Here is a 23273-nt window from a genome sequence, read left to right as displayed (position 1 = left end):
CCGGTAGGAACAGGAATCAGGCAGCCAGGCTCCCTCCCCTAAACCAGCTTTGTGATTGGACATGACGGCACCTAGTCAGGCGCTTATGCGGAGGCCATGTTCTCCATGCAGTCTGCATTGCAGCTTGCATGGCAGAGTGTGCATGACTGGTTTGGGCGGCCCCAGAGGACCGACCAAACAGTCTTTGCGTACTCAGTGCAGGAGTGGGCACACCACTCCTCCCCTGCTCGCAGAGCCGACTCGCCCACCCGCCTGCCCACAACCAAACATAAAATGGTAATAACTGAATCGCAGTTCCCTGGCGATGGTGCAGTGGGCAGGGGCTATGCACTATCCAGATGGTGCCCCTGTGGCATTGCAATGCATATTATAAGTTTCGGGACAGCCAGCAGTTTCATGGAGGTCTTTCTTCCATGAAAAGGCTGGTGGTGCTGTAACAAAGGGCCCCCTGTGCCCCATCAGCCTGGAGATTCATGCAGGGTGGCACAACATGTGGCCCGCTGTGTGCAAGCACCCAGGTTCCTGCACGGCAATGGCTTTCGACTCCATGCCGTGCAGGAACCCTGTATGGCTTTCAACCCCGCCGCCTTTGAAAGACGCACTGCAGCAGGACCCCCACACCGCCCTCCCGCCAGACCACAAACACGGTCGTAATTTGGCGGGTGGGCGACAGTGACCTTTGGCAGAACGCTGGTACGGTGGTTGAAACCACATCGCCACCTCTCTGCCAAAAGTCGTAATTAGGCCCATAGTGTCCTAGACAAAACTCTTATGACACATATGCTAAAACACATTAACAAAAGCAAATGAACTATTTTACACATTTTCTCCAGTATGCACCATCATGAATGCTGTAAATTTCATAATTCTCATTCCATTTCAGCCCTCTCGTTATTTTTTAGAACTCAGTGTTTAAAAAAGCAGCTTCTGCTGTGGTAAGTATATAATTCACATAACACAGCAACAATGTTTGAGTGAATGGTAAAGAAATATGTGAATTCAAAATAGTGTTTCAATTTTATCTTAATTTAACCGCTCTTCTCTTCTCAAGAACCAATGAAAAATATATAAGAGATAAAAGCAAGGAGAAATTGTCTCAAGCTTCCCCTCAATCCCTTGATGTGTCTGGCTTCAAAAAATGCAGAACATACACTGTAGATTAGACAGCTGTTCAGTACCAAGATCCAGAATCGTGTCTCTCATAATCAGCCATTATCGATTAAGGGGAACCAATCGCAAGAATCTGAAACATGCCCTATCTCAGACAGCTCATAGATCCCTACAGCTTATTTGTATGATCAATATCAATAAAGACAGAACTTTGGAAAGTGTAGGGCTGGATTGGCCTTAGCAGGCATCAGGCGTTTCACCGGGAGGCTGTAAGGGTGGGGCCGGTTCTTACAGTGGCGCGCGCCGGTTTTGGAGCAGTCATGACATATTGGCCCCAGTAACAAAAGCAGCAGTGCTTTAAACTTGCAGAACCTCCCCCTCCAAGAGCTGGTCCGACACAATTGCCAGGGATACTTTTGGTTCATAGTCCCGCCCTGGGAATGTGCACCCAAGAGGCTGCTTTGCAGCATGTATCTTCCATTTCATACATCAGACGTCGCCCAAAAAAAATCAAAACTGAAATTGTGAATGTACAGACGGTATTCCTCCTTTTTGTCCTACTGTCCGAAGTTTTAAGGAGGAAACTTCCTGAAAGACCCTGCATCAAATACCCGGAGCAGATCAACATTTTTAGTAAGCTGAGATTGCCTCAAAATTTACCACAGTCCCCTAAAATCAGGACAGAATCCTGGGGCAGCGCCTCCTCGGGAGCGGAGGAGTATCACCCCGCCTGCTGCGAGCACAGCAGGCAAACACAAATAAATAACATGTCGGATTGGCCAGCCTTTTTGCAGTGGCCAGTCCGACATGTGCACTGTAGATCCAGCAATCCAGGGATTGCTGGCACAGGCCCCCAGCCGCAAAATGAGCGCTGGGTGAGTCTGCTCCCACAAATCCTGCAGCTGCTTTCACTGTGTGAAAGCAGCTCCGGGATTGGTTGGAGTTCCTTTCCACAAGCATCCCGTTCCTGCTCGTGGGAGAAGTGGTGCAGTAGTTGTGCTGCTCCGTGTTGATGGTGAGTAGCGCTTTGGAACCCCACCATTTTTATTGGAGCTAGCCGCCACAGGACCAGTAACTTACTTAAATTTCCTCTTTACAGGCTTCATGTTTAATTTCTTTTGAATAGAAGTCCATCTCGTATCAGCTCAGTTCGGAAACTAGAGGAAGGGAATGGTAGCTTCCAAATCACTAAGCAATCGAACGATTTACTGCATCACAGATGCCCTTTTTAGGTCTCGCTGCGATTGCAGGGGCGAAGCCCCTGGTCGCAAAGCGAGCCTATTGCGATCATGTCAGCTTTCAAGGACTAAAAAAACTTGGACAAGAGACTGTCACGTGCACGGAGCCTGCCGGAATTGATTCCGGCAGGCTCCTCAGTCACCATGGATCATGCACACACACAGAGGCACACAGAGACACACACACGAGCGCACACATACAGACACACACCACACCACACCTCCCCAGCCCCCCCGCCGCCGCCCCCCCACACACACACGAGCGCACACACACAGACAATTCCCCCCGCCGCCCACACACATACAGAGAGACACCCCCAACTAACCCCACTCACCGCATCGCCGGACTCTGCAGCCTCCGCGGGCTCTCCCTCGGACATGGGAGCCCCGCATCACCACTCCTCTGGCCAGGCACTCCGTGTGCGCGTGCACGAGCTTCTGAAGACGGACATCTCGCCCCACACCAGGTTTCAGTTTCGCTCATCTTCAAGCGTCTCTGTAGTTCAAAACCGGGCCCCGTCCAACAGCCGCCTCTACAATCACAAGCCGCCCTAGGGTAACGAGGATCACAACCCCTACACCTCCAGATGATTGATGGCTCTTGGGCAGCGCTGAAGTTCTTGGACACCTCTGCTCAAGGCTTCACTCCGACCCCTGTGCACGGAGATTAAAGATGGGCGGAGGGCTTGGGAGGAGGACGCAGAAAGGACCCTGGCAGGGAGGAAGGCCCTGGAAGGGAACCAGGCGCCTCCGTGGCAGCACAGTGGAGACAGCAGCAGGAGTGAGCTTTTAATTAAAGAGGGACAAACGGCTGAGCGAAGTCTGCGCAGCTGCCAAGTAACCCAGCCCGCTGCCCTCCAATGCGGCCTGAGGGGAGGGGAGCCATGGTCCTGTGCAGGCCTCAAACTCTGGAAGATGCAGAGAGCTCAGTGGGTTAATGCCCGCACCGTAGAAATTTCTACATAGCATGCCAGACACAGGATCACTTCCTAGGTAGGCCTTTCTGCCTCTCATCCTTCAGAGGTCGGCAAACTGAGCCCCGTTACATGGGGTGACCGGAACACCTGCTATTTACAGTGCTTAGAAGCGGCAGGAGAACGGTTTGGAGCACGATTTAGAAAGTTCTTATTTTGCAGGGGTGAATCCCTCGAGTGATATACAGCTGGACAAGAGCAACAGGTAACTATTAGGTCCAGTACCTGCCTCTCCTGTGGACACTGGAGCCTGGAAACCCCGAGACGATAATGCCGCACGGCCTGCCTGCCACAACACATTTGGAAGATGGGTTAACAGTCTTGTAAACTGTGCTTGCGGGTGTAAAGCCAGGGTGCACGCCGCGGAGCACTTCTAGTAACTTACTTATCGAGCGCCTGTTCAGCTGAATGCCGCTCTAGGCGCTAGTCAGGTGGTCCTTACGGGGATACCAATTGCAATGACAACCATTTTTTCCAGACCGCGACGTTTCCACATTGTATGAGAGCGCCCACTGTGACTCCTGACACATGGGTCGGCACTCTGAACAGGTGCCCCCCTCCCGACCCCCTCCACCAGCATTAACAAGATGGCGGCCCCTCAATGGCACTGGGCACACCTCCCCAGGATCCTAATCCAGTGACTCTGAAGGTAAGTGCTGGCCACGCACTACGAGAAAGTAATGGGAAGGCTGGGCTTATTTCTGACTATTGGTAACAACTAGTTTTGTTTAAGCACTCTGACCGTCTGTTTTCCCACTGTCTCTGTTGTATCTGCATAAGATATTTTCATAATGTGGTGCAATGGTAGCCTTGTTATTAGTTATTAGTCAGTAAAACAATGAGAGCAAGCAGTAGAGGCTGGCAGGGAATGAGGGTGGCCAAATAATAACAAAACAAAACAAGCATTTGCAATGCAATAGGTCTCGCAGTTGTGAGAGTTTGAGCTATTGGCATTTTAAATGACAGTGCCTTTTATTTATGTATTGGTTTTTAAAACATAAATAAAAGGCATTGTCATTTACAATGCCAATATCGCAAACTCTCACAAATGCGAGACCTATTGCATTGCAAATGCTTGTTGTAACCTTCCACTGAAAATAGTACAACGAAAATGCACACACAAATAGATATTTAATTATACCAAAAATACCAGTTGTCAGATTTATAAAAGCATCATTAACTTAAGCTGAGAGCACCCTGTGGCCTGTGTCAGATCAGGAGATACTACCCCTGTTAAATAACTACCTGGGAGTGACCACCTCCTCAGATAATATAGTGGAAATGTGCTTTTTGAATGATTGCCTTTCTATAGAAGTGTCATAGGAGACTTGCTTTCTTTTCATTGCCAGTGTTACTGTGGTAACCAAATGAAACCCTGGTGTGTGCCTAATCACCAAAAACAATGCAGTACAATTATTCTTCTAATAACCTTCCACCTAAAATAGTACAAGGAAGTAAACACGGCTTTTAAAAACACTATGAGTTGCAGCTAACAAGTTAAGAGTTTGATTCCCAGTAGCGACATTATCCATGCTGGAGCAGACCTCTGAGTATTATTTTTATTATTATAAACTGAGCAACTGGGTTATGTTTTAAGTTATGTATATTCCAATCAATAAAGGAGGCCTTTGTCCTTGTGTATTATTGCTTAAAAATGATCAGTTACTGATTGGAGCATACAATCTCATATCAGGAAGTGTGAGAAGGGTTTAGCTGTCAAAATAAGTCTGGAGTCAGCCTGTTCTTAGCAAGAAGCAGAAGATTAATTAACGTGTAAGAGCAAAGAAACAGAATTTCGAAATCTCGTCATTAGAGATGTAAATGGTGGAAGCTAAAAACAATAAAGGCGCAGAAGAGGATGTCTGGTGGCTCCATTCACAAATGCCACATTCTCTTTATTCACTAAAGTTTATATGTCAGAACTTCAAGAATAAACATATCGAGCTGCAAAAATAGTGTGGCCAAAACATCCACAGCCATAATATTTTAAAGGGAAGTATACCTGGCAATTATAGATTTACTGTTCTATTTTATAATTCTTTGTATGAATTGTAATTAAATATACTAAATAGAGGCAAGGCAGAGAGTTTTGTGACATGCCTATATCTTTGGCAAAGTTTGACGAATCTTCATGAACTTTTCCCTAAAAAGTGCCCACCTGGTTCTAGTTCTCCATGGAAAGTTTTGGGGTGATCCGTCAAGTGAGGGCAGAGAAAAAAGGGGGTTCCCATGTTAATTTCTACAGGAATTTTACACACAACCACAACCCGAACCGGAACGGAATTACACCAAATTCGGAAGAAAGCTAGATCCTGATCCAGAAAGCAACCTGGTGATTTGGTGTAAATCCGTTCAGTAGTTTTTTCAGATATTGAAGGGAAAACAAAGGTGTATTTGTAGAGGCTATAGAAAAAAAGAAAGTAGAGAGGCGCACTCAATGAAGTCAGTCACACAAAGAGTCCATTAAATATGTAGATCTTCTGTTGTTTTCTTAGATATATTCTTTATTTTCTTTCGTAACGGCACAGCCAACGCGTTTCATTCCCATATGTGCCTTTGGGAATTTCGTCAGGGCTGGGAAATGCTTGCCGCTCAGGTCCGAGTGGAAAGGTAGTACGTGTCCCCCGGGTTAGCCAAAAGGTGCAGCTTGCGAAAGTCAAGATGTCTGTCAATCTTGGACCCCTTAGGGGAACTGCAAGGCGAAGGACATACAGCGTGCTCCGGGAAATAACCGGCGTCGGTAGTTTCTTGTCTTCGCGATATTGCGGAAGCTACCTCTGATAGGGTGGCCGTTCTCCGCCGCTCCTCCTCATGGAATAGTGGAAGCAGTTCCCCTAAGGGGTCCAAGATTGACAGACATCTTGACTTTCGCAAGCTGCACCTTTTGGCAAGCATTTCCCAGCCCTGACGAAATTCCCAAAGGCACATATGGGAATGAAACGCGTTGGCTGTGCCGTTACATGTGAAAGAAAATAAAGAATATATCTAAGAAAACAACAGAAGATCTACATATTTAATGGACTCTTTGTGTGACTGACTTCATTGAGTGCGCCTCTCTACTCTCTTTTTTTCTATTGCTTAGATATACATCCTTGGCAGCGGATGGTGAGAGTAGCAGCACCACAAAAATTTTTTGGAAACAGTCAAAGTTGATGTGCGAAACCCTGGTCAGCTGCTGTGCGCTTTGGTTTAGTATTTGTAGAGGCTGCAGGATTTTAAACGTGAGAAAATGAACTGAGAGAGATGGGTGTGTGGACATTGCCCAGCTGCGAATGTTAGGGTAGTACACTTGCAAACTTGTAGGTTTGTGGGCATTCATGAAATCTTTGCAGGTAGTTTCTTACCCTGAAAACAATTTGAGATTTTTTCCTTCCAAGGGTAGGAGTAAATCCAAATTCAGACTCGTTATGGAGCAGGAGCACTCCGAAACTAAACTGTGAATGGGGACGAGAATGGGGTGTTCTGCAGGTGAAAATGCACCCACTCAAGTTTCTGTTTGCGTCAACAGAAACACTTGAGACAACCTGCTAGAGTGAGAGTTGCAGCTTTCTAGTAGTTGTCCTGAAATCCTTTAAAAATGCAATAGAAGCCAGTAGTGTCCTCAAACTCTAGACACAGGGCTACCTGAGTAAATGTCCCACTTTCACTTGTTGTGACTTATGCCCAAGATGCTGCAACTGGTGGGGCGACGTGTGAGTTAGATGGGCATGGATGTTTCTTTCTACTTTGGCTTGATTTGACTCTCTGTAAATCAGCATTGTATTTGACTATGCTAAGATGCTCCAATGTCCTCCAGTGAACCCACTGCACTGGGCTGCGTGCTTTATAGCACCCTGCTTGAAGATGTGCTCTATGACTGAGACATATGAATTGGAGAAAGCTAATAGCTTGCAGTCATCTGACCCTGAGACAGCTGTCAACTCTGTACAATGACAGCCAGGCAGCCGCCATGTATGCTCCAGCTATGCCTCATTCATTGGAAGAAAACCTACAACCATGTTACTATTTTGGTTTTAACCAATAATCTCCCAGAGTCCTGGAAATAATAAATAGAAAAGAAAAGAATCTGTTGGAAAATGTTGTTGCAAGTTACCAGATAAAGGGATGATTTTTAACTTGATGCCAGCAATCTGTATGTCAAGGTGACAGAGCAGCAAGGGAGTAGCCAGATTATTAAAATAATCCCCCAGTTTGAACCAAAGCTCTTATGGCACCAAGCAAGCAAAGCAACTCATTGTGACACTTACCAGAAGAGGTTTCTTGTCTCTTCCTTCAGAGCATCTATCCATGCATCCTTATGTCCAACATTTCACCTGCACATTCTGTCATTTGTTTAGTCCCGTCCCTTGCAAGCAACTCACCATCTTCCCAAATCTAGATTCTGCGTCTTTAACACTACTGACGAATCGCCCCAAATCGGGCTCTCCTGCAGACCACTGCCCCCCCTAAGTTTTTCCGAATGGCCTTCCCCGGGCTGGAAAGGTGGACCTTGGCTCTGCTGAACAAATCTTTGGAGACTGGCTACCTACCCTCCAACCTGAAGGTGGCCAGAGTCACCCCCCTATTAAAGGAACCTGGAGCAGATACTGCTAATATTAAAAATTATAGGCCCAGCTCCCCTTCCTGGCGAAAGTTGTCGAACAACACGTCCTTAAGACACTTTCGTCTTTCTTGGAGGAACACCAATTACTCCAAGTGCAACAGGTGGGTTTTAGAGCCCATCATAGTACTGAGCTAGTGATGCTGTCTGTACTTGATGAACTCGAACAAGCGCCCTGATTTTACTAAATTTATCAGCGGCGTTCGAAACGGTCAGCCATACACAGCTGCTGGCCAGAATCACTCACCTGGGCATTAGTGGGCAGGCACACCAGTGTCTAGAATCCTTCTTGTCAGGTCGATCCCAGAGGGTCCAATTGGGTGAGGAGGTATCGGACAGGGGCACCCTTACCTGCGGCGTCCCCCAGGGCTCCGCACTGTCTCCACTACTCTTCAACTTATACCTACAGCCACTGGTGGTGGCTCTAGCCTCTATGGACTGCCTAGTGTTCAACTACACGGACAACACGCAGCTTGTCCTCCGGATTGATAATTCGGCCCACGCCCAGTGCTGGCGCAAAACATCCACAGATTCACAGTAAACTGGATGACGGCCAATACACTAAAAATGAACCCTAACAAAACAGAAGTCCTTGTCATCCCCACAAAAAACAATCCCTGGAGTGACCGCTTCTGGCCCCAAGAGCTGGGTACTACCCCCACACCAGTACCTGTCATGAAAAGCCTGGGCATAAAGATCGACTCCGAGCACTCCATGGCCAATCAAATCACCACAGTGGTCGGAACATGTATAGGTCTCCTGAGACAGCTGTGGAAACTAGTCCCCCTCCTTTCAACTGCCTCACTACAGCTGATTGTATCTGCAACAATTTTGTCTAGATTAGACTATGGCAATGCCTTATACATCGGCCTCCCCAAGAAACGTACTAATAAATTACAGGTGGTACTGAACGATGCAGCCAGATTGATCTTCAGGCAGCCCAGAAGGACCCACACCACCCCTCTGCTGTGCAAGTTGCACTGGCTCCCCATCAAGCAAAGAGTAAAATGTAAGGGACTCTGCATTGCCCTATCTATGGCCAAGCCCCAGTCTACATTAAAGAACGCCTGGAGAATTACGTACCCGGTCGCAGACTGCGATCATCTGAGGCCTGCCGTCTGGCCCTTCCACTGTATAATACTGCATCCAAAGGGGGCAGAGCATTCTCCGTATTACTCCTACACCTATGGAACCAATTGCCCGATTACCTTCACAAGGAACCTGCACTCCTTCCCTTCAGGAAACAGCTTAAAAAGGTCCTGTTTAGGGAGGCTTTGGACACAGTTTTAACCCCCTTGCCCTGTGATGTTATGTAGCCATCGCTAACGACCTTTGGCCCTCTCTTTAAAAAGCGCAAAGAGGCCTGACGGTGATTACGCGCTATACAAATTCAACTAACATAACATAACGTAACATAACAAAGTCTTTCATCCAACATTCAGCCTATCTGTCCATTCATATCTGTCTGCCCATCCATATCCAAACCTATCAATCCATCTTCAAATATATCCATCAAACACATCCATCTATCCATCCTTTCACTCATTCGTACATCCTTTCACTTATCCATCCCCCTTTCATCTATCCATTAATCCATCCATCTTTTCAATCATCCATTCTTCCACTCATCCACCCCTCCATCCATCCATCCTTTCACTCCTTCCATCCTCCCTTTCACTTATCCATTTATCCACCCTTTCATTCAGCCATCCATCTTTTCATTCACCAATCCGCTCATCAAACTACTCACCCACTTATCCATCCACCCAGTCACCCTTTCACTCAACCTCCACCCTTTCATCCAGCCATCCAACTACCCTTCCTTTCACTCATCCATCTATGATTTCACTCATCCATCCATTCTTTCATTCATCCATCCATCCATCCACCCTTTCACTCATTCATCTTCCTTTCACTCCGTCCATATATCCACCATTTCATTCCATCCTTTCATCTAGACTTTCACTTCATCCATCCATCCACTTATCGATCCATCGATCCGCCCTTGCACTCATGCATCCATTCACACATCTATCCATTTATCAATCTGTCCCTCTAACCATCAGTCCATCTGTCATCCATCCATCTGTTGTCCGTCCATCCGTCCATTCGTCCATCCATCCATCTATTCATTCATCCTCCCTTTCATTCATCCTTGCTTGTATCCATCCTTTCACTCATTCATCCATGCATGTATCCTTCCACCCTTTGACTCACCCATCAGTATTCCATTTCACTCGCACATCTATCTATCCATCTATCCACCTACCTGTTCACTGATTCATCCATCCTTTCACTCTTTCATTCATCCATCCATCCACCCTCCCTTTCACTTATCCGTCCATTCTTTCACTCATACATCTTTACATACATCCTTTCACTCATCTATCCGTCCATAAATCCTTTCACTCATCCATACTTTCACTCCATCCATACAGCCACCATTTCACTCCGTCCATCCATCCATTAGCCCATCCATTCATCCACCCACCTTCCCTTTGACTCATCCACCCTTACACTCATTCACTCATTCAGCTATCCATCCACCCTTTCACTCACACATCCATCCTTTCACATGCTCACTCACCCATTCATCCACCCTTTCAATCGTCCATCCACCCATTCACCCTTTCACTCATCCATCAATCCACCCTTTCATCAAGCCATCCATCTACCCGTCCTTTCACACATCTCTCCATTATTTCACTCATTCATCCATACGTCAATCCTTTCACTCACTTATCCATTGTATCCACCCATCCTTTCACTTATCCATTTTCAACCCATCCATCTACCCAGCTTTTCCCTTTATCCATCCACTCATCCATCCATGCATTTACCCTTTAATCATCATCCACCCTGTGACTCACTCGTTTTTTATGTCCTTTCATCACCCACCCACCCTTTCACTCATCTATTTATTTTTCTACCATCCGTCCATCCATTCATCCATCCATCCTCCCTTTCATTCATCCTTGCTTGTATCCATCCTTTCACTCATTCATCCATGCATGTATCCTTCCACTCTTTGACTCACCCATCAGTATTCCATTTCACTCGCACATCTATCTATCCATCTATCCACCTACCTGTTCACTGATTCATCCATCCTTTCACTCTTTCATTCATCCATCCATCCAAGTTGATGCTCCTGCAGCACTGACTACTCCCCCTCAAATTAAGAGATTACCAGTGGCCTTGAAGTGATCTTTGTGCCTTCAGAGGAGCCAATGTCACAGGGGCTCCTCAGAAGGCATTGCAAGTTTGTTATGCAGTGGCCATCTTTTAAGCAGCCACGACCAAACTTTTGTTTTTCACAAATAAACTCCCAAAGTGAGAATTTGTTTCTGACAAAAAAAAAACGGATCACTCCCACACCCTGGGAGTCATTGTTTGTTTATCTCTTTGATGGACAGAAAAAAAATACATCAAACAGTCTGCTCTACATGGGGTGAACAGTCTGCTGTTCTTACTCTGACAGTCCCTACTGCGCAGGGCTATCAGAGTTAAGTTTTCAAAAAGCAGAGGCAGAGGGGATGGGGGCACCACTTTCGGAAAACTGATGAGCCTCTCGGCAGCCGCGGCCCGTGCAGGTAAGAGCGGTGGGCCGGGTGGGGGGGATTTCGATGGACTATGACGAGGGGAAATTAAATGAATAATTAAGGGCCATAGTATCAAGAAAATGCGATACATTATAGCCGCTTTTATCGGCACGAAACTGCCTCTAAGGCGGCGATAATGGGCTTGATAATATGCCCTTGTGAATTCCCATAAAAGCCCAAGTTCTGGTGTTAATTCTCAAGGTCATATTATCAAGCCCAGTTTCCTGCCGATAAAAGCGGCGATAATGCATTGCCCTTTCATGATAATATGGCCCTAATTTACTGTCGTCACGGTCCGTCGAATTCCCCCTGCCTCCACCCAGCCCCACCTCAGCTCCGAATGTAGCAGTTGGGCAGAGGGATTTCTAGGCATTGTACTCAGTCCGCCAAACTCTACATCAGGCCCTAAACCTTCACTGAACTTTTGCCCCAAAGTATTTTTTAAGAACAAGAAAGACATCAGTTGGATCGTAGTACTAGAGGGCGATGCTGCTTGCACTGACCATGTCTGTTCACCGGGCTTCAAGGTGTAAACTTGCCTCTGACATCAAGAATATGATATTGCCAAATATGACAGCCTTGTTCCGCTGATAAATAACAGATCTGCAACCATGAACTGTTGATACAAGAAGCTGTCGGGGGAATTTGCAGTTCTGATCATGACTTTAATTATTTGAGTCCTTCAAATGTCGGAATGTTTTTGGAGTACTTTCAGTACTTTCTTACACTACTTATTACGATAACAATGTTTTCTTAATTTCGAAGAGAAGTGTTAGGAGTATGCTGTGTGAATGGGAGATGGCCTTTTCTTTAAAAAAATGTGAGAGGTCTGAGCAGAATGTTCAATAGGTAATCAATCAATCAATCAGAATCTTGTAAAGTGTGACTACTTACCCGTGAGGGTCTCAAGGCAATGGGTGGGGCGAGGCTGGGTCTGCGGTAATAGGTATAAATATTCATGGTATTATTAAATTATTGTATGTACTTTAATGGCCAACAATGTTGTCTCTCACTGATTTTTCTAGAACTTCCCATGCTTCAGATACACGTGATTGATATTATTAGCCTTTCCCCCAACTTCAGCGGTGATATTAACTCCTTCGGTGCTCATGATGGCTCCGGGCCATCATGAGTCACAGTAGACGTGTGCTCATGACGGCCGGGAGCCGTCAGAATGTTGCCGCTCCGCCCACGCGTGGTTAATTCCCTGCCTGTGCAGGAGAATTAATCAGTGGGCGGGGTTCTGACAGCTCATGGCCGTCATGAGCACACGCCCACCGTGATTTCTGACGGACGGGAGCCGTCATGAGCACCTGAGCGCCACGCCCAACTTCGCCCCCCCTCGCGACGAAATTTGCGCCGCGGCGAAGGGTTTGAAATCTGTTCCGTGATGTGTTTTGAGATGTGTTCAAAAATGGGCTTTTATAGAACGGTCCACCTCCCGGAGGGAAATAAATTAAATGTGCAGAGTTCAGGTGTCTGCTGGACGCAAATGTTGTTTATATGCACAAGTGCCTTTTATCTATCTAAAGAGTGATGATTGAGGGTACATTAGAGATGTAAAATATTCTCTCATTTTTAAAATGGAAGTTCTTTATGGACGCCACCAAATAGCCGATAGCATGAGGTGAATAATACTCCTCTGAGTGGCGAAAAATCCCACTCTATATATTTTTAAGAATTTAAGAATGTGTAACAATATGTCAAGCAGACAGCTGCTCAGTTAAGCCAGTTCTAAAAAGTGTATAGGCCATAAACCTTCTCCTCTAATTTATGCTTTCCATGGTGGATTTATTATATGGGTCTGACAAGTAACACAAGACCATGTCCCTGCTTCCCTTTTTAGGTCGCAGTCTACTAAAGACATCTTGTGGACATTCATAAAGTTGACAATGGAATGCATTCTGCCCGTTGCTTACCATTGACTTTGTAACTCACATTTTCTAGCATTCTATTTGCTGACTTTATTTGCTTTAGGCTGTCCAGCTTGAGTTCACCCCTCCTGTTGCCCAAACCATGTGTCTGTATTCTCCAGGAACTCACTTTCAGTAAACATGCCTTTAAATCTTGTTTGCTGTGCATTCAAAGACATATGACAAATGTCAGGCTGTGTCTTCCAGGGAGCTTGGTGTTTTTCTTCTTTCTCTGACTTGAAGTGAGAGGATTTAAGTGACAATCATGCTGGCTGCTGGGGGGCTGCTTGAGGAAGGCCATACAGATGTTATTATGGCCATGTCTGAACTGGTGTGGTGTGGAGTGCAAATAAAAACGATGGATTTAGGCCCAGATCTCTGTACTGGGGTGAATGTATGACATTGCTCTGCATTCTGTCCATCAACTGTTGTTTTTGCATTTTTTTTCCTTGCACACAACAATATTAAAATGTTTGTAAATGAACTGTGCTGACAATCAAATCATTACATTGGATGATGACATTTCTATACAATATCCTTTGTGCGCTGAACACTTTTATCTGTTAACATGTTTGGAAATGTAATGGTCATTCGAATTGAAGATGTGTTGTCTGCAATGGCAGTATGCTACCATACCATGCATACTCAAAGTTACCCCACTGCACTCCACTCCGCACAACTCCACACTACTCCTCTCCACTCCGTCACTGCACTCTTCTCTGCACCACTCCACTCTACGCCTCTCTACTTTACACCACTCCACTGTACTCTAAGCCAATGCACTTTAGCCCACACTACTCTAATACACACCACTGCACTCTTCACCACTGCACTCAACACCTCTACTCTGTGCCACTGCACTCTATGCCAATGTACTCCACTCTGCACCATTCTACTGTACACCAGTGAATTCTATGACAATCCCCTCCATGCCACTCTAATCTACTCTGCACCACTGCAATCTACTCTGAAACAATCTACTCTACACAGCTGCACTTGACGCGACTGCATTCAGCACCACTCCACTCTACTGTTCACTACTCTATGCCACTGCACTCTTTGCCAATGTACTCTACATCACTTTACTCAAGACCAATGTACTCTATGCCAATCTAGTCTGCAGCACTGCACCCTCTGCCACTATACTCTATGCCACTGCACTCTATGCCATAGTACTCATTCACTGCACTCTACACCACTCTATTCTACTCTAAGTCACTCCACTATATGTTACTCTATTGTACTCTGCACCACTGTACTCTACGCCACTGCTCTCTATCCCTCTCTACTCTGTGTCACTGCACTCTATGCCACTCTACTCTGAGACACTGCACTCCACGCCACTCTACTATACACCACTGCACTCTACGGCAGTATACTCTCAACACTACAATCTGCTTTATGCCACTCTACTCCACTGCACTCTACACTAATACACTCTAAGCCACTCTAATTTACTCTGAACCACTGCACTCTACGGGACTATATACGACTGCACTCTAGGCCACTCTATTCTACTCTGCACCACTCCACTCTATGCCACTCCACACCATGCCATTGCACTCTATGCCACTGCACTCTATACCACTGTGCTCTATGCCACTGTACTCTATGCCTCTTCTCACTGCGATAATGCACTCTACAGCACTTTACTCAAAACCAATCCATGCTACACCACTGCACTGTATGTCCATCTACTCTGCACCACTGCACTATATGCCACTATACTCTACTCTATGCCCCTGCACTCTATGTCACTTTACACTATTGCACTTTAGGTCACTTCACTCTGCACCACTGTACGCCACTGCACTCTACACCACTCTACTTTACACCACTACCCTCTACGACACTCTACTCTGCAGCACTGTACTCTCTACCACTGAACTCTATGCCACTCTACTCTGCACCACTTTATTCTGCGCCACTCTACTCTATGCTACTCTACTTTACTCCACTCTACTCTGTGACACTTTACTCTGCGGTACTGCACTCTACTCTGTACCCCTCTACACCAACTCTACTGCACTCTACGCCAATAGACTATATGCCACTCTAATCTACTGTGCACCACTGCGCTCGGACACTGCAGTCTACAACACTTCACTCTATGCCTCTCCACTCTGCACCATTCTATTCTATGCCAGTGCAATCTACCCTATTCTATTATGCACCACAGCACTCTTTGCCAGTGTACTCTACATCACTTTACTCAAAACCAATGTACTCTACCCCACTACTCTGCACCACTGCACTCTGCACCACTATACTCTATGCCACTGCACTTTACGCCATAGTACTCTGTCACTACACCACTCGACTCTGTGCCACTGTGCTCTATGCCACTCTAATATGCACCACTGCACTCTAAACCATTGCACTCCATTACAGTCTACTATACACCACTGCACTCTATGACAGTATACTCTCAACTCTGCACTCTACTTTATACCACTGAACTCTATGCTACTGAGCTTTGCATCACTCCATTCTACTCATCTGTACTCTCTGCCAAAGCACTCTAAGCCACTCTAATCTACTGCGAACCACTGCCCTCTACGACACTACTCTATAGCACTGCACTATTGGCCACTCTATTCCACTCTGCCCCACTCCACTCTACGCCACTCCACACCTTGCCACTCACTCTATGCCACTGCACTCTATACCACTGCACTCTAAACCACTGCACTCTATGCCACTGCACCCTACACCACGGCACTCTATGCCACTGCATTCTGCACCAATGCACTCTACATTACTTTACTCAAAAGCAATGCATGCTACGCCATTGCAGTGTATGCCAATCTATTCTGCACCACTGCACTGCATGCCACTATACTCTACTTTATGCATCTGCACTCTATGCCACTGAGCTCTACACCACTGCACTCTACGACACTCTGCTCTGCAGCACTGAACTCTCTACCACTGCACTCTATGCCATTCTACTTTGTGGCAGTTTATTCAATGCCACTCTACTCTTCTCCACTTTACTCTGCACCACTCTACTCTGTGCTACTGCACTCTGTTCTGCACCACTCTACTGCACTTCATGCCAATGGACTATACGCCACTCTAATCTACTGCGCGCCACTGCACCCTGGCGCTGCACTCTACACCACTTCACTCTATGCCTCTCTATTCTACTCTGCACCATTCTACTCTTCGCCACTGCACTCTACACCGCTCCAGTCTAGGACACCCCTCAGCGCCACTCCAGTTTACACCACTCCACTCTGCAACACTGCACTCTATGCCAGTGCACTCTATGCCACTACTCGATACCACTCCACTCTGCCCTGCATTACTCCACTCTACACCACTTCATTGCACTCTAAAACAATATACTCTATGCCAGTGCACTTTTTGCCACTGCACTTTATGCCACTCTACTTCACACCACTGCGATCAGTGTTGCACCACTCTACGCAACTGTGCTCCATGCCACTGGACTTTATGTCACTCTATTCTACTCTGCACCTCTGTACTCTATGTCACTGCTCTCTGCATCACTCTACTCTGCACCACTCTATGACACTGTACTCTACAACACTGCACTCTACTGCATTGCATGCTGACACTCTACTCTGCATGACTGCACTCTACGCCACTGCACTTTACACCACTGCACTCTATGCCACTCTAGTGTACTCTACATCACCGCACTCTACACCGCTCTAATACACTCTATGTCACTGCACTCTACACCACTGCACCACTTTACTCTATGCCAATGCACTCTATGCCACTCTCCTCTGCATCACTCCACTCTATGCCACTCCACTCTACCCTGCACTCCTCCACTCTACCCCTCACCACTCCTCTCTATGTCACTTCACTCTACGTCGCTCTACTCTGCAACACTGTTCTCTTCACCACTGAACTCTATGTCACTCTACTCAGTATTGCTCCATTCTATGCAATCCACTCTAAGCTACTCTAATCAACTTTGCACCACTGCACTCTATGAAATCCTACTCTAAACCTGCTCTCTACGTGACTTCACTCTACACTGACCAATCTACTCTATTCCACTGCAGTCTACGCCACTCTAAACCACTCTGCGCCATTCCACTCTATGCCACTCTTTTCTACACCACTGCACTCTGTGCCAATGCACTCTACACCAATACTCTCTACACCACTTTACTCAAAACCTACTCTGCACTACTGCACTGTACACCACTATACTCTACTCTACGCCATTGCACTCTACACCATTGCACTCTACACCAATGTACTCTATGCCACTGTACTCTAAACCGCTGTTCTCTATGACTCTCTGCTATGCAGCACTGCAGTCTCTTCCACTGAGCTTTATGCCACTCTGCTGTATGCCTCTATACTCTGCACTCCTTTACTCTATGCCACTGCCCTCTACTCTGCACCACTCTATGCCGCTCTACTGCACTCTATGCCAATTCACTCTATGCCACTCTAATCTAGTGTGCACCACTGCTCTCAATGGCACTGCACTCTACACTACTTCACTCTACCCTGCACCACTCTACTCTATGCCAAAGCACTCTACCCCACTCTACTATGCACCACTGCAATCTACACCACTCCAGTCTAGGCTACTTCACTCTGCACCACTCCACTCTGCAACACTGCAATCTACGCCAGTACTCTATACCCCTCCACTCTACCCTACTCCGCTACACTCTACCCTGCACCACTCCACTCTACAACTCTTCACTCTACTGTGAAACAATCTACTCTATGCCACAGCACTCTATGCCACTGCACTATATGTCACTCTACCCCACTTCATAGCACTCTACTCTTCGCCACTGCAATCGACCCTGCACCACTCTACTCTACACCACTCTATTCTATGCCACTGCACTCTACCCTGAACCACTATATTCTACCCTGTACCTACGCCAGCTACTTTACACCACTGCACTTTACACCAATATACTCTACAACATTCTACTCTATGCCACTGCACTCTATGCCACTGCACGCTACATCACTCTGCACCATTGCACTATATGTTACTCTACGTCACTGCACTCCATGGCACTCTATTCTAATCTGCACCACTGTACTCTACGTCACTGCTCTCTGCACCACTCTGCTCCACACCACTCTTTGACCTTGCACTCTACAAGCCTGCACTCTATGACCCTGCACTCTGACACTTACTCTGCATGACTGCATTGTATGCCACTGCACTCTACTCTGTGCTTATTGGCTCTACGTCACTCCACTGCACTTTATGGCACTCTACCCTGCACTATTCCACTCTACACTGCACCACTCCACTCTGTGCTACTTCACTTTACGCCACTCTACTCCAATCTGCTCCACTCCACTCTCCACCATTGCACTCTTCGCCACTACAATCTACCCTGCGCTACTCTATTCTATGTCTCTGCACTCTAAGTTCTCTGCATCACTGCACTATAAATCATAGCACTTTACACCACTTTACTCAAAACCAATGCACTCTGCGTCACTGCATTCTATGCCACTGTACTCTGCACCACTGGACTTTATGCCACTTCAATCTAGTACACTCTCCTTCTGTCTATTACACTACACTCTACAACACACCACTCCACGATACTCCACTCTATGTTGGTCTACTCCATTAAACTCTGCTCCACTGACATTCTACTTCACTCTATGCCACTCTACTCTACAGCACCCTATGCCGCTCTATGCCATTCTATGACACTACTCCACTCTATGCAACTCTCTCTATGCCATTTCATGCCACTTTACTCGACTCTATTCTATGACATACTACTCCAGCCCACTCTGTGCCACTTCACTCTGACAATCCACTCCATTTTATACCACTTTACTCTACAACATTCTACTGCACTGTACGCAACACCCTCTATGCCACTCCACTCCACTCTGCTCTACACCATGTCACGATATTCTACGTCACTCCACTCTATGACACTCTACTCAACCCTGCCACTGTACTCCACTCTACGCCACACAACTCTAAGCCCTTCCACTCAACGGTACTCCACTCCCTCCATGCTACTCCAGTTCACTCCTCTCCATGCCACTTACCTCTACAGTACGCCACTCCATACCACACTACGCCACTCAGTAACACTCCACTACTCAGTAACACTCCACTCTACTAAACTCAATGACACTCTACTCCATGTCACTCTCCTTTGCTCCACTAACTTTTAGCCATTCTGAACAGTAGCCACTCTGGTGTACAACATTGATAAAAAATATTGGCAAAGCGAATAGCTCTTCGACAGGCGCAAAGTATTGACTTTGCCAATGCTTGCTAGGTTGAAGCCTACCAGACGCTAACAACATCTTGGGGAGATTTGGAAAGCTTCCTTGGGAACGCGTTCCACCCATTGCTTACCATCGGCTTTGTGGTTTGTAACTCACATTTGCTCGCTTTCTATTTGTTGGCTTTATTTGTTATAGGCTGTCCAGATTTAGTTTGTCCCTTCCCTTAACCAACCCCATTTACTATATTCTTCCACTAGTACAGAATTTCTGTAAATAGGCTATTAAATATTATTATCATCTTGTCACATTTTATGTGCATTCAAACACAGAGGTCAAATGTCAGGCTATGTCTTCCAGAAGCTTGGTGTTTACTTTGCTTTCGCTGACTTCAAAGAGAGAGGACTTATGTGACAATCATGGCCGCTACTTTGAGTGTGATGTATGATTTATTTTTGCTAGCACAATACAAAAATGTTATGTCTGTAAATTAACTGTGCAGATATTTCAAAATATGTAAAGCACTAATGAAGCACTTTTTTTGTTAATTCTGAAGTATGGTGGAAACAAATATATTAACATGATCAAAACAAATCAATAACCAGGGTGATGAAATTTCCAAACTGCTTTGGTGCTGTAAACCTTATTAGTAAAACTGTATGTCTGGGCAAATGTTTCTATTGAAGATATGTTATCTGTAATGGCAGTGCTCTGCCACACCATGCATACTCCGCTTTACCCCACTCCACGTTACTCTGCGCCACTCCACACCACTGCACTCTAGTCTGCACCACTCCACACTATGTCACACCACACCACGCCACTCCACACTGCGTCACTGCTCTCTACTCTGCACCACTCCACTCCACTTCACGTGACACCTCCCAACTCTACACCACTCTACTCTATGCCAATGAACTCTACCCCACACTACTCTATTATGCACCACTGCACTCTGCTGCAATCCATTCTAATATAATCTGCAACACTGCACTCTACTCTATGCCACTGCACTCTATGCTACTCTATTCCACTCTGTGCCATTCCGCTCAATGACACTACAATCTTCCCTGCACCACTCCACTCCACTCTACCCCACTTCACTCTACACCAGTCTATTCAACTACACTGCACTCTAAGCCTCTGCACTCTACGCCAATGCACTCTACACCATTTAACTGAAAGCCAATACACTCTATGCCACTGCACTCTGTCAATCTACTCTGCACAACTGCACTGTATGCCACTGTACTCTACTCTGCAAGACTCTACTCCTCTACGCTATTCCACTTCATTGCACTCTGCGGCACTTTATTCTGCACCATTCTACACTTATGAACTCTATGCCACTCTATTCTTTGCCACTGCACTCTGTCACTGAAATCTATGCCACTCTACTCTGCTGCACTGTACTCTGTGCCGTTGCACTCTACTCTGCACCACTCTATACCACTCTACACCACTGTATCCCACTCTACTGCACTCTATGCCAATGCGCTCTACGCCAGTACACTCTATGCCAATCCACTCTTTTTTGCACCACTGCACTCTATGGCATTTCACTCTATGCCTCTCTACTCTGCTCTACTCCACAGATGTAATTATTTGGGAGTAGTCAGGGGTCGCACCTGTGTCCTCTAGCTTGCTCCCTGCTACTCCTGGCACTTCATGTGTGACCCCTGGCCTTAGAGGTAGCAAAACCTTTATCTTTTCTGAGGCCAGGGGTCTCAAAGGTAGTGCCAGGAGTAGCAGGGAGCAAGCTACAGGTCACAGCTGCGACCCATGACTACTCCCAAATGATGTCCATGATCTACTCTGCTTCACTCTACTCTATGTCCACTCTACTCTCCACCACTCTACTCTACACCAGTGCACTTTATGCCACTACACTCTATGGCACTCTACTCTGCACTAGTGCACTCTGTGCCACTCCACTCACTTCAACGCCTTTCTACAGCACTCCATGCCAATGCACTCTACGCCACTCTACCCTGCATCACTCCACTCTGCGCCACTCAAATCTATTCTGCACCACTGCACTCCACGCCACAGACTCTAGACGACTCTACTCTATCCGACCACACTCTACACCCCTCTACACCTCTGCACTCTACCCTGCAACACTTCACTCTAACCTGCACCACTCTACTATATGCCACTTCACTCCACTCCACTCTATACCACTGCACTCTAAGCCACTCTACTTCACTATGTGCAACTCCACTCTATGCCACTGCAATCTACTCTACACCACTCTACTCTACATCACTACACTCTACGTCAATGGACTTTACACCACCTTACTCAAAACCAATGTACTCTACGCAAATCTACTATGGACAACTGTACTTTATACCACTTCACTCTAGTCCACTCCACTCTACTCCACAACACTCCACTCTATGACACTGCACTCTACGACACTCCACTCCACTTTACTCACAATACTACACTCTGAGGCTCTGCTTCATTAAGCTCTACTCCACTCTATGCCACTACAATCTACAGCACTCTATGACACTCTCCGCAACTCTCTCTTTGCCATTCCATTCAACTTTACTCCACTGTATTCTACTACACACTAATCAACTCTACTGCTCCAGTCTACTCCACTCTATGCCACTCCACTCTACACCACTCTACACTACTCAATCCCATTCCACTCTCATACCCTACTCCACTCTATGCCACTCCTCCAGCCTATGGCAATCTGCTCTGCTCTGTGCTACTCTACTCTGAAACACCTTACTCCACCCTGACACTCTACACAACTGAACTCAACTCCACTCTATGCACTTCCACTCTACTCTCTCCATGACACTCCACAACACTCTACGCCACTCCACACTATACCACTCAATGACACTCCACTTTACTTCATGCCACTCAACTCTACTCACCACCACTCCACGACTCTCTACGCCACTCCATGACACTCCACTCTACTCCTCTTTACAACACTCACCTCACAAACTTTTAGCCATGTTGAACAGTAGCCACGCTGGTGTACAACCAGTAAAACGTATTTACAAAGCCAATAGTTCTTTCATATGCGAGAACTATTGGATTTGCCAGTGCTTGTTTATTAACCTTGGGACTCACACAGAGTGAATGCCCACAGAATCCTCCCCGAGACGGCCCAGAGCGACGCCCGGAGTACCGACGGTCAGAGCGGGGCTCTATTTACCTGCGCCGTAGCCAGGTGAGGTGGAGCTTTTCTCTCCTGCCAATTAGGAGAATGTCTACACCTAGGATACCCAGGTGAAATGTCTTTTTTTAAAATAACATCCAATTTTTTCGTTTATCACCTAATAAGCAGTAGCGTCATCCGGTCCTGTTGAAAGCAGCAGACACCCACTAGGGTCCTTTAGCCTGCAGAAACATGTTGACCTGTTAATACACATAGTAGCTATTTGTTAAAACTACTATATCGCACTGGTTTTATTGATTTGGAAGCAGAGAGGTACCGATTAAAACTTCTTTCCTCTTTCCTCTCCAATTTTAGTCTTTTTTGGCACTTTATTCCATTTTGCTTCACTCACATTTTTTGCACTGCTTTACAGTTGTCATTACACGCCCATATTGCCTCTGCTTCACTGGGACACACTCATTGT

General features: G+C 46.4%; 1 protein-coding gene across 1 annotated transcript in view; it reads left to right on the top strand.

The window, feature by feature from the left end:
- The window catches only part of SH3RF3 (SH3 domain containing ring finger 3), a 786031-nt gene that overhangs the window by 117418 nt on the left and 645340 nt on the right, over positions 1-23273 (top strand). The gene's annotated exons all lie outside the window — the stretch shown is intronic.

The sequence above is a fragment of the Lissotriton helveticus genome, chromosome 8 (genome assembly GCF_964261635.1).
Source record: "Lissotriton helveticus chromosome 8, aLisHel1.1, whole genome shotgun sequence".
NCBI lineage: Eukaryota > Metazoa > Chordata > Amphibia > Caudata > Salamandridae > Lissotriton > Lissotriton helveticus.
This window is presented reverse-complemented; position numbering and strand designations above follow the sequence as displayed.